Source organism: Homarus americanus, unplaced genomic scaffold (assembly GCF_018991925.1).
Source record: "Homarus americanus isolate GMGI-L3 unplaced genomic scaffold, GMGI_Hamer_2.0 scaffold25827, whole genome shotgun sequence".
In the NCBI taxonomy this organism is placed as follows: Eukaryota; Metazoa; Arthropoda; class Malacostraca; order Decapoda; family Nephropidae; genus Homarus; species Homarus americanus.
Genome location: NW_024738300.1, coordinates 12,047,146 through 12,057,993, shown reverse-complemented (window position 1 = coordinate 12,057,993; position 10,848 = coordinate 12,047,146).

The following is a 10,848-nucleotide window of genomic DNA, read 5'->3' as shown; positions in this document are numbered from 1 at the left end:
GTGTAAACACTAAACTTAAGCAGAGTTCAGTAACATTTACTCTTCTGGAAAAATGCTTCAGTTAGGTAAAACTTATTTACGAGTGCTGGAAATTATGTGACCGAGACCTGCCGGTACAGCAAAGTGAAAATCTGGTGCTAGTGGTGGAGCGTATTTAGAGATCGACGTTGTATAAGACGACTCCTAGTTTTAAGAAAACAAATTGAAGCTTCAAAGGTCAACTTACAGGCCACTGTACTGTACATCTACATGAGTAAAGTTGGACTCACAAACAAACCTCCAGAACATAACTCATTCATCAGTAGAGCTCCTCCTATAGTGGCTTATATTCATTGTGTACAGTACATCATTTGGGGGAAGTAGTTTCATCGCAGAAAAGTATCTTGGATTTTATAATGGGAGTCTATGGAAAAATTGATGTGATTTACTAAAGGTTTCTCAGGAACAAAACTTTTATAAACTGAGGGATGTCTGTAGAACCTTTCTAATATTAAAAGTACCAGAAAATATTAAGTAAAATACCAGATAGTAATTACGGTCTAGTTCACTGCAGGTCCAGCTCAATGCAGGTCCAGCTCAATTCAGGTCCATTTTAGCCAGTGGGGGAGAAAGTATATGAAAATATTACTTAAGATAAAGTACTGCACTGTTACTATGTAAAAATTAAAACTTGTATTAGTACACGGAGTCCCCGACTTATGAACACCCTCCGATATGAACGGTGTTAAACTTGAAATTTACAATATTTCATCAGATAACATTTTTTACTTTCATTTACTGTATTGTCAATTAATTTCTTTTTTTTGTCTTAAATTAAATGATTTTAGATGTATATAAGGACTTTGGCTATGATATAGTGAGATTTTAAACATTGTTCTGTAAGTACGGTATGCTCCTAGCATGCATTCCGACTTACAAATCCGACTCAGAATGTCATCAGGAATGGAACCCGTTCGTAACCTGGGGACCCCCTGTAATCTTCTTCAAAACTACTTTAGTAATACAGGCTGTAGTTTAATTAACTGAAGTGAAACATAAAAGTAGAAGGGTAAAATAACAGTAGTATTTGTAAATTATCATAATTGATAATGTAATACTGCTTTGAAAATGAAGCTTAAAGTTATTAATAAACTTAAAAGATAAATAATATATATGAGACTGAGAAACACTAATGTAGCTACAATACACATTAGGTTAATTTAGAGTTGAGTTTCAGTGATAACTAATCTTCATATTTCTTGTGGCACACCTGGGTTGGAATATCAGTTCAGCTTAGGTGTTAATGATTTTATGCTTTTACTTTATGTACACAAAAAAAACACACACACACACACCAAGTTAAAGATTTAATTATGACTGTAGTGTAGAGGATCATGAAACAGTAGATAAGTTTGATACAGAACAAGATAAATTAGAGCAACAAATAACATGACATCAACACCCACAGTGATAATGTGGCAGCTGGGGCTAACACAACATGTCATGAGAGAACAATTACAAATAAACAAAGAACCTGGGGAGAAGAGACAGTGAGAAATGTGGTGGACTTTGTACAAGAGTTGATCATCACTAATGTAGCTTTAAGTATTATTGTACTAGTAACCCAGGGAGAAACTGGTGTTGGTACAGGAATGACACAAGTCTAGTTAATAAGACTGAACTATTGAGTGCTGCACAGGTGGACACACAACAGCCAGACATCAGAGTCCTGGGGTTAAGAAGATGTGTTCCACAGTGAATTTTGTCTACCAGGTATCAACCACCACTCAGAACGGACAGGGCTACAAGAGGTGGTGGTGTACTACTGTACTGTATGTTACGGAGCACCTGACAGTAACCAGTAATGATGAGCTAAATGAAATTATATTGTCTGAATCTATTTGATGTGAACTCATAGCATAAAACAAAAGCAAGGTGAGAGTAGGTGTGTGTTATAAGGATGACTCAGCCTCACAGGGAGAAGTGGCAGACTCCATAGAGTCATCCAGAAGACAAGTTCTCATTACGAGACAGTAGATTGGGTGACTTTTACCACACAAGCTGGAGGAGAATTCCTTGACCTCCTCCTAATTCCTCACACAACACATGACAGGACCCACCAGAGAAAAAAAAAAAAACATTCAGTATATACCATACTGTACTCTTGACAACTGAGGTTGAGTCACAAGGTCCACGTTGGGGAAAAACTAACTCTGGCCCACAACCACTACACACACCTGACCCTTTCTTTATGTCCACTCACTATATGCATTGTGTCTGTAAACTCTGAGGGATGCCTTCTTCCAACACCTGACTGATCAATGCATCACACAATTTCATGGAGAGAATATCCTGTTTAACACATTTACTCATTTTCCTTGAAATGGTAACAGACTACATGGATCAAGGCTTACCAGTGCATGTGTTGTACAGTTGAGGTCATAATTTTGCTCCCATGGTGAAACAGAGTCTCTGAACTGACTTACCCTGACTATCGTCTGATGTGGGTGTGCTATTTTATCTCATTTGGGATCGAGCAAACTTTTGACCGCTAGTGTACGTGAATTTTTCTAGGGCACTTGACAAAGTCCCACATTCACAGGTAGTCTCTAAAATCCAACCACATGGCATCATAAACAAAATTTTGAAGTGGATTAACAACTGATTCAAACACAGGACACAAAGGGTGGTCATAAATGGTGTACAATCAGAATGGAAGAAGGTTCTCAGTGGTGTAGCACAAGGATCTACCCTTGAATCCATCCTGTTTGAGATATACAGTAAAACCTCGTTAAGGTGGACCCAACTGAGGCGGATATCGCTTAAACTGGACAAAATTATTTGCCCCAAAAGAATTAAAAAATTAAAATAAACAAGACATCAGCAAGAGGGACATAGGTGCCTAAGAGTTATCAACTGTTGTTTTGGGGAATATTATTTCAATCACTCTAGTAATGATATAATGTTTCTTATTATGTTACAGTGTTTCTTATTATGTTATCATAGGTAAATATATGGTTTATATAATTTGTTTATCACTGTGCCCATCACTGTTTTCTAATTATACGACAAGATACTGTATGTATTTCTCCTATACGTACTGTATTTCAATAATAAGCCTGGCAACAGGAGCCAGGGAGCGATTGAGTGACTAGTTAGTGTCATCTGTAACCTGGTATTGTAGCCAGGTTAGACTCATCACTGTAACCACCAGGCTACTGGACCAAGCTGTGACGTGTTGCATGGTTGTTTTTCAATTTGTATTTTCGGGTAGATATAAGTAAGTTTCCTCATATATTTTTACTCTACTACACACGCACACACCATCCTACATACATAATGTGAAAAAAGTAAAAGAAATAATTGTCCTAAGGGCAAACACATAAATGGAATTGACAGTTCTTTCTATACGAGTGAGGGGAAAACGGTCAGTGTGTATGTGTGTGTGTTGGGGGACGCGTTGCTAGGGAATCAGCGTCCCAGCTCATCTTCGTTACTATGGTGAAACAGGGAGTGTCTGCAAATGGAGACTGTGTTTTAAACATTCATTTGGCTTTTATTTACTTTTTTTTGACAATACAATACAGTAAGTTTTGTTGGTATTATTCCTCACATTTCCTGGTACAGTATATATAAGAAAACTATGGCTACAGGACGAATATACAAAATGTATTTCCGAAAATACAGTACTGTATTTTTTATATCATTAAAGTTTTTATACATATTCGCCGTAGACTGAAGCACCGGTCATATCTTTTGCATTACTGTATTATTGAAAAATGAAACAATAAACACAGCCTCTTAAGAAAGTGTTTAGTATCCATAAGGGTGGTGAGGTTAAGCCGATGGCTGTATCAGTGAACTAAAAGTAAGTGCACAGTACTTTGTGTACATTACTTTTTAAAATCAATTTTGATTAGAAAACATGTATAGTATTTCTTTCATAAAAATTGGAGACGTTGGTGTTGTACTCGTTTTTTGTTTAAAATGGCGTCTTTTGGGAAAAATTGACTCTAAGGTGGACAACCTCTTATCTCTTCCTCAATTAGTCTGCCTTAGAGAGGTTTTACTGGACATAAATGATATAGATGAAAATATATAGAGCCATATTGTCAAGTTTGCAGATGACAGAAATATTTGGGAAGGTGACAGTCATGACGATTTGCAGCCATGCAAAAAGATCCTCAAAAGCTGTTCAAATGGTCTTGAGACTGGTAAAAGATTTTTAACAATGCAAAATGTAAGACTGTATGTAGGATACAACAACCCAAATCCCCACTATTCAGTCAATAACACTTTCCTGGATACTTTCAATAAAGTGAAAGATCTTGGTATTGTGATAGATCAATCACTGAAGGCAGTGCTCTAAGTGGGGGCAACAGTGACAAAAGCCAACCAAGAATTGTGAATTATAAAGCATACCTTCAAAAACAAAGACATGAAAATGACCCTTCAATTGTACAAATATCACGTACGTCCCAGTCTGGATTACTGTACACGGTACAGGCATGGAAACCCTACCTCCAGAAAACCCTAACATCCTTAGAAAGGTTGAACACAGTGACTAAGATGATTCTTGAATTATGTCATCCTGATAATCCAAATAAATTGAGGGCCTTGGGGTTAACAACCCATCTGACAAGACACAACAGGGCACAACTCATAGACATTCAAACTCTTGAAAAAGATGGAAAACATGAATCTGGGCCATGTCACGCACCACCAAAATAATGGGACATGACTCTAAGCTTGGCAACTTATCATACAGAATAAAAATAACCCGAGACAAGACTATCAAGAACGATGGAAGGATCCTACATAGCAACTGGCCTCCTTTCCTCACCCTGACCACCTCTAGTGGGTGGCCATTAAGGCAAATAAAGTAATTATTTATTTATCATCCAAATTAAGTAATTTTGAGACAAGTTTCAGCAATAACTAATCTTCAGATTTGTTGTGTTACACCTTGTGTTACACAACTGCTTGTATGGTTTTACATGACAACACAAACACCTTTACACTAAAAGTCAAACATTTATACAAAACACACACACGCACATTTAAACAAATACATGTACCGTACAAACAAACTCTCTTAAATAAATATAAATGCACACAAACACATTTACATAAATGTCCACCTTTAGATAAATACACTATACTGTAAATTTGTTTAATTAATTCAAGGGTCATAATTAACGCTAATTTGTGACATTTTTGCATTCCGAATCAAGATCCTTAATCAGTATTTAAAAACAGTACAGTACAGTACAGTACAGTACAGCACAGCGTCTCTGATGAATTTGAACCAAATCTACAACATGACCTCCTGTGCCCAAACACAAGATACGGATAATATGCTTAAATAATAAAGCTGTTCCATATTCTCGAAAAAATGTATTTAAATGTGAATTAAAACTAATGGGTACAGTGTATTTGATGTTTTAAATACTGTAGTACAGTACTGTACACAACTGCACATAAACACAAGTACAGGTTAGGTATCCTTTATCCAAAATGCTTGGGGATTTAGGGGTCTCGGATTTGGGATATATTTGGAACACCAGTACAAGGTATACAGAACCTGTATAATGGGGTAGCTCACCCAGCAGGGATGGGGCCCAAGGAAAGTCATTTATCTTAAGAATATGTACAAAAGATTCATTATTGTTTATTACTGAATATGTATTTCATTGAATTAACGTTTATATATGTGAAATGAACAATGCAATTCATTAATAATAAGTAGAAGCATTGTTTTCGTGAGTGACGATGGTTCTACATAAGAAACTGAAGAAAATAAGACCCTGCTTGTGGCTGTAGTGAACTTAATTTAAAAAAATTTAATACCTGTATGTATGTTTTAAGTAATGCTATTTTATGTTAATAAATGGAACACTAGAAGTAGCTAACCACTAATGGTAAAGAAATAAGGCGAGACGATTGAGAACGCCAACGTATGTACAGTAAGTGCGTACATGTGAAAACATATGTCATTTCTCTACATATGAATATGAAAGCAACACTTATTTGCTGTTCATATATGTTTTAAATAATATTTACAAATGTAAAACTAAAATTCTATTCACCAATGGCGGTAAAGTCTAACACATAGGACAGTCAATGAATATTGTGCGAGTTTTTACTCAGATGACTGTCATATGGTTCAACATAGACTACTGAAAGCACATTGTAAGTTAAGTTAGCCTATTGTAAGTTGGTGAGCTGCATCTGCTGAAAAAGCATCTAATTTATTATGTATCCATAACTGACATTTAGTCAATATGACCAAGGATAACCAACAAGCAGAAAATATTTTTTTCCAATAGCATCCTTATGCCATCCCTGCTAACAACTTACTGAAAGTTTGATCAATCAAAGTTTATACATGGAGAAAACAGTTCCTTCATTGATAATTTTTTGACAAGAATAAATCATCACCCACCTGTATATAGATGCTCCTCTACTTACGAACGAGTTAGTTCCTGAGGCTTGTTTGTCCGTCCAACTTTACTTCTGTAGATACAAAACATATTGTAAAAAATGAAAATATTATGGATATTTAGTACAGCTATACCCTTTAATACAGCCTTAAAACCTGGCTCACTCTTCTGTTCTTAGGCAATATTTGTTCTATCTGAAATTTTCTTCAAAATAATCCAGTCTCATCCACATTAAACACCTGTTCTGACAGGTAACCCCCCCCCCCATCAGTGATGATGTTTGTATCTCCGAAAGTTTGTAAGTTGAACGTCCTTAAGTAGAGGAGCACTTGTATAAGGATATGCATATGAAAAACCTTTGAGTATTTAATTTATCAATGTACAGTACAGCTCTATACTGGTATTCACACAAAAATACTTCCCATATTGTATATACAGGTTAATGTAATTTACATGATATATGTGGAAAAATACCCCTCAAGAATTCCCCCCACCTTGTAGATACCTAACTAATATCTCCTGCGACAAAACATCTCTATCCCAAAACATGAAAAAATGACTGCACACTCGTCAAAACCCCGCCCTCACACGTCAAAACGCCATCCCCCAAACTTAAAAAATCCTCCCAAACAAACATGTGATGAAATAACATTATTTTCTAGATTCAATGAGTTCAGGATCTTGTGGATAAGGGGGCTTCGTATCAAAGGGTTGTGGGTTCTGTAATTCCTGAGGTTTGGTGATTCGAGACTGGAGCTTGGGGTTCAAAGTTTAAACTTAAACTCAAAGGATTCACCATAAAATGAATAAAGGGTCGAGACTGTCCAGAATTGTAACCTAAATTTCCAACTGGTTCCTACTATGTGTAACCTCAGCTGATTGGTTGCTCCTGTTCCAGAGTGTGGTATAAAGAATGGGGGAGAGGAGAGCAGGGAGAACTGACAACTGGAGGAACACCAATTTCACCAGGAGTGTGGGCAGTCATTACCAGTCCCAACAACACACCATGCAGTCGCTACACTAGCCCACCATACACCAAGACCGCTACAAGCACCAAGAAGCTGTCTGTAACTTCTTACCACCACACCACAACAGATGTGGTTAGGTATCAGAATATAGTTACCCAATGGTGTAAAATAATTGACAAGGTTGTTATGTGATTGGGTAGTTACGGGTTCAACTGGCATTTGACGCGGCGCGCTGCTACTGGTAAAACCAAAATTCTTTTTTTTTGTTTTATATTTTACATCGCTGTTTCTTAACTTTCACTCTGGATTTAAATTGCAAGGGTTAAGATGAATATATTGGTGAAAATCTACATGAAATAGAACAGAAAAACAAGAATAGGGAGTTCACACGTATTATTGTTGAATGCACCTTCACCAACACAACTCCTCCCACCCAAATTGCCACATTTTACTGTTATCTTTGAAATATTAGTGTACCACCAACATACTGAATCAATAAACACATGACAAAAAAAATGTCAAGTAGCAACAAGTTTTGTTCATAAAATGGCAGCGTCCTCACCTGCAGGAGACTTGTGTACAGCCTGTCGGTGTTTGGGTCCTGTTTGTTGACACATCACCACCGTTTATATACCAATAATGTCAGTTATTTCTAAAGTCTCTATTATCATTCACTTCAATAATCCATCAAAACACAGTAGATAAGCCAGAGGCTTCAGTATTGTAAAGAAAACGACGAAATAGTCCAGCAATGAACGAGTTACTCCACCTGTTCCAACGACTGACGCTTTCTGACCACTGGCCACCACACGGCGAGTATTGTTGAAAAAAATACCACGAACGTGACTTGACGCCCTCTTTATTCTCCTATCTTTGAGAGTATATGTTACTAACTCAACGTAACTTAACCTAACAATCCTAGGGTAACTTTCTGTATATAAATAAGGATACACTGTTGATTCAGTCTCTTAGGAAAATGTACAAGAGCTTCTGTTCGTAGTACACCTTTAATATTTAACGTATCATTGATACAAGACGCTATTTTGTCTTTAGTTTTCGAATTTATGGATTCTCTCGGATTATATTACGCAAAAATACTACTTATATAATATATTGATAAGTAAAGGCATCAAAACTAACCTTTATACAAGTCTTATGTCAAAGATTTCGTAGAATTTACTGGAAAAGGGACCATACTGGCTCCAAGTTGCTGGTGAATGTTGACAACAAACCCTCACAGAAAACGGAATATGTTGGGGAAAACTATACTGTAGATGTTACAGCAGAAGTAAAGATAATATTTATTTATTTATTTATTTATTTTTTTATTTATGTATTTATTTATTTATGTATTTGTTTATGTATTTATTTATTTGTGCTTTTATTTTTATCGTTGTTGAATTAGGGTAAGAATACTCTTTCTATTCAAACTTCCGTCTCTACCTCCCTCACACTCTCTCTCCCTCCTGTTCAACCTTCCCTCTCTATCCCCCTCTCTCCCACTGCCCTTCACTCTCTCTTCAAACTTCCCTCCCTCTTTCCTTCCCTCTTCAACTACCTTCTCTACCTCTCTCCCTCCCTTATCCTCACTTCAAACTTTCTTCTCTACCTTCCTCCTTCCCTCTCTCTTCAAATGTCCTTCTCTACCTCTTTCTCTGCCAGTGTGTGTGCGTGTTACTTTTACTTACCACTGATCGGCTCGTTAGCCGCTTGGGCAATCGGTCACGTCTCTGTTACTTTTCCTTTTCTTTCATCCTCTTTACCAAATGATCGGCTCGTTAGCCGCTTGGGCGATCGGTCACGTCTCTGTTACGCACTGTTGCAAGTACTGGGCATGCACCGGCTCCTGAATGTACCTGAACCTGGTCCAGTGTTGGTCAAGTCTTGTCTTGAAAGATTTCACACTCGGTGCCGTCACAACACTTTCTGGTAGATTGTTCCAAGAGTTCACAACTCTCACTCCGAAAACGTTTGCCCTCACAGTTTTCTGGACTTGCGGCTTCTTCAGTCTTGAGCTGTGACCCCTTGTGGGGCGAGCGTCCGCCAGCTCCAAGTAAGGACACTCGAATGAGTAGTGCCCCTTGAGATGCTTATACACCTCAATTAGGTCGCCCTTTGCCCGTCTGTAGTATAAGCTAGGCAAGTTCAGGCGCTCCAATCTCTCAGGGTAGCTGAGGTGCCGAAATGCAGGCACCAGTCTGGTGGCCCTCCTTTGAACATTTTCAGCCAACTGACAGTCCCAAGCATATCTCGGGGACCAGAAGGTCATAGAAGTTAACCTTAATAATCCTCTACCCGCCCTGGGCCTTAGCCGCTCAACCAACATTGCTTCACTCACAGATACAATTGAGGCTCTACTGGCCACGACTTTTCTACTGAGCCGGAATTTGACAGAGACTGAATGCAGGTAAGCAAGTCTCACCTCAGACACCAGGTACTGTCGTCACCTTTTCGGAGTATATAAGACCATTAAAGTCCAGTTAGCTACGCAAAATTATGATAACTTTACCATTTTCTGAAGATAATTAAAAATGTTGTTTATGAGGAAAAACAGTTAAGCCATTATTACATGTTTAAAGATACAGACAACTGGATTCTATTTCTACAAACTCCACAATACCAAGAAATGTTTCTATAATACATAAATAAACACAAAGTTTAGAGGTGTGATGCTCATTACCCGTTTCTTCAGTAAATGTATTGATGAGAAAATAATGTTTATCAACGTAATACAACACAAAAACAGTGATAAGAGTTGAATTTTCCAAAAATGTTCGCTAATTTTCCAAAAAATGACCACTTGGAATGTTGTTTCTTCCATCTAGCTATCGATCTTAGAATGACCACTTCGAATTTTGTTTCTTCCCTATAGCTTTCGATCTTTCCCTTGTGTTTTGATGAGAGGAAGAAGAAGAAAGAAGAAGAATAAACAGGATTAGTGTTTTGATGAGAGGAAGAAGAATAAATAGGATTAGTGTTTTGATGAGAGGAAAAAGAAGAAGGTTTAAGGGGTAACTATTATATTCCATAGCAGAAAACTAAGAAGGGGTAACTATTATATTTCGTGACAGAACTCTAAGAAGGGGTAACTATTATATTTAATCCCATAAAACAATTATATTTAATGATTTTACTAGTTTCTGTGAAAGTATCTTTTATAAGATCATTGCATTAATTAGTAAATATAAAATAGAGTATGCTATTTAAAGTCTTTTTGATTATTTATGTAATTAATAAAGCAAATACATAAATTTGTGTAACTCCCCAAAAAGGTGGCATCCTAAAGTAATAAAAGTAAACTACGGAGGGGTAACTATAATATTTCATCCCAGAAAACAATTACATTTAATAATTTCACTTGTTTTCTGTGAAATTTTATTTTATACGATCATTGCATTAATTTGTAAATATAAAATAGAGTAAGGTATTAAAAGCTTATTTGGAATAAATAACTGACA